Genomic DNA, 3,238 nt, shown 5'->3' on the forward strand with positions numbered 1-3,238 from the left:
TTTAGATGGTTATCATTATCAACGTAATCAAAAAAATATTGTTAATCAATAGTAAAGGTAATTTTTAATAACTAAAAATTGTTAGTCAAGTTAACAGTTTGTGGAGGGAGAAAATGGGTCCTCCCGAAGCAAAACCTCATTGGTAGGTGAGGGTGGAAAAGTCCGCCCACACCCCAACATCTCCATGTGGAGGGGTCGGAGTTAACCCTGAAACATTGGGACCGGGAGTGTCAGGAGTGAAAACTCTGGGCCAAGGTCAGAGACCATTGGTCCCCGAGTTTTCGCGCCCTTACATCTGAGGACTAACCCTCAGGCTGAGGATACAAAACCACTTGCGCGTCGTTTTGCTCCTCAGNGTGAGGGTGGAAAAGTCCGCCCACACCCCAACATCTCCATGTGGAGGGGTCGGAGTTAACCCTGAAACATTGGGACCGGGAGTGTCAGGAGTGAAAACTCTGGGCCAAGGTCAGAGACCATTGGTCCCCGAGTTTTCGCGCCCTTACATCTGAGGACTAACCCTCAGGCTGAGGATACAAAACCACTTGCGCGTCGTTTTGCTCCTCAGTTCCATCGTAGCTCATTTTAGCTAGTTTTCAACACTAGTGTATTTTCAAGTCCTTCGTGACAAATTTGGTTTTAAGTCTTTCGTGGCTTATATTTTTATGTTTTTAATTAGTGTAATATTTGGATTGTGTCGAGACAATATTAAAAAAAAAATTAAAATCAATAAGATAGTGCGGCATTATTAATAAATTGTTTAAGTGAAAAATTGTGAACCATACTGAATTAGCAACGATCAACAACTGTGAGTCTTGTGAATCTAAATTTTCAGTGTTTTATTTTATTCTCTTTTTAAAATATAGACTCTCCGGAGTCATTTTAAATTAAAACTTGTGTTCGAATTTTCTTTTAATTTCCTGTATCCAGTGGGGTTTATTTTTTGGGAATTATTCCAAATTACAATTCGAATTTCCTCCCTTGTAAATTCTATTAAATAATACTAGCTGAAGTGACCTATCTGGTCTTGAAAGCTCAATCATAAATTTTAGATCATGTCATTTGGTTCATTTGGACGTAACAGTAGAGTTGATTTTGTAGATTCTTCCGGTTTGGTAATTCCGGTTAAAAATTACCTGGCGCCCATAGATTTCTGCATTTTTGAGTTTAACAAGATTCAGGGGAAGAAGGGCGAAGGTAATAGGCATTTTAACCCCCATGAAAAATGTCACGTTACAATCGCTTCGAAAATTGTCACAAGAAAATTTATTGTTTTCTGTTAAGAGGAGAAACTCAAATATCCCCTCGTAAAATTTTCGAAAAGGAAACTCAAATTTAATTTTATGAGGGTCTGATCCTTGAAACGAAACAGACCCCACGCTAACATAAGAAGGGAAAATTACTCTTCCCAAAGTGTACTTGCCTCCCGGACGCGTCTCTGGAATATCAGTGAACAAAGAAAGAGACAGAGACAGATTGGAGCGTGCATTTAAAGAGCATTTGGCGCGACAAGAGCCTGATCCATGTCTACCAGTTTATGACCGGATGTTCGGAGAAAATTCAGTTTCGAAAATATTTCTGATGATTTACAATCTGCAGCTGGTCCTTGGCCTTCAAAAAAAAAAAAAAAATTCGACGCGAGAGAGAATTTTCAGTTTCAACGGTTTTTCGTTAGAAAATATCATTTTCTTGATTTTAAAGAAACTTATTATTGAATTAAATTTTCTACGGATATCACAGGAGCCTTAGTAATATAGCCTGATTTTTTTGTAAACAATTTCTTTGTTTTTGCATTGAAAAATGCGATTAAAAATTTACTCCTTTCATTTCCTGCAGAAAACGACCCGTCGGGACATCTCGCGTGTGTGACTTCGCAAGTCAGCCATGCTTTTTGCACGGCGACTGCCGATGTAAACAAGTACACTTGTATTTTATTCACTTGCCAAAAAATAATAATAATAATTCGAAGCCGCCTTTTTAACTTTTATTCACTCGACAAGGAACACTTTCCGGGTATAATAAACATCAAACGGCCCACTAAATCTGACTAGTGACGTCACATCAATCACAGGGCGTTTCAGATCACATGACTTTTTTACGTTTTTTATTTATTTATTACTTTCAATGTAACAAATAATTTTGAAAAAAAATCTTTTGCACAGTATTTTTCTCGCTTCTCTTTCATAAACGAGAGTTTTGTCTGGATTTCCTGTCGTATACAAAACCTGCAATTCAGGGAAAATGAACGGTGAATACTTCATTCTTTGGAAATTCAGCTGAATTTGACACTGAACATCCACGATAATCAATTCATCATTCAATTGGTCATGCCCCCGTGCTCAATTTTCCTGAATAGATGTGTCTCCTGAGTCAGTCATTGGTTTTTTTCTTCGTTTGAAAAAAGATTTTGTGAGGCAAAAAGAGAAATCAGATTATGTGTCATATACATCGAATTCGCATATATAGGAAGAGTATTCACCCAAGTCGCTGCGATACCCATGAAGCGACGATGATGGCTTGTCCAAATATCAGCGGTGGTGCAAACATAGTCAGCGTTTGAGATTTGGGTCTTTATCATAGACATTTCGTCTTGGTAATATTCATCCATTCTCCGCGTCAGTGTTCGGGTTGAAATGTATTTGAAACTTTTACCCCTCTATTAGATTCCTAAGTCTGAAAATGAAAATGAAACAGATACATACGTTTTTTCTAAAAAAATTCCCTGAAAAATTTTGTTCGAGCCACGTCTTGGGAAATCTATCCCATGTCATTTAGAAGATATAATTATAAAATTACCATCGAACATTTTCCTGAATGATGGATTCTCGACTACTTCATATGGTAAAAACGTGCTTGCGATGAAATCAATGATATTTTTATCCGTTTTCTTCTGTGAAAACTTGCATGTCGTTTTTTAAGAAACGTCCTTATTTTGATCGCGTTTTTGTTTCTTCGCGAAAAGATATTGATCAAAACTAGCCACATCATCTGCATGCATCGACTGAAAATAATTGAAAGTTAATCATAATTGCCATTCAGTTATTCATATTCTTCAATTTCAAGGCTTTGGATTTGTATGCCATTATCCGAGAAACCTCTGATTCTGGAAGAATAGGTTCTTGTACATTTTTATGTATAATAAAAGAATATTTAGCCGAGCTGTGAAAATATGAAAATATGGGCGAGCGCTCGATGGACAGGAAATTAATATGAGGAAAACTGCGAATGTATCAGCGATGAC

The sequence above is a fragment of the Diachasma alloeum genome, unplaced genomic scaffold (genome assembly GCF_001412515.2).
Source record: "Diachasma alloeum isolate Michigan unplaced genomic scaffold, Dall2.0 Dall_scaffold_00405, whole genome shotgun sequence".
NCBI classification, from domain to species: Eukaryota; Metazoa; Arthropoda; class Insecta; order Hymenoptera; family Braconidae; genus Diachasma; species Diachasma alloeum.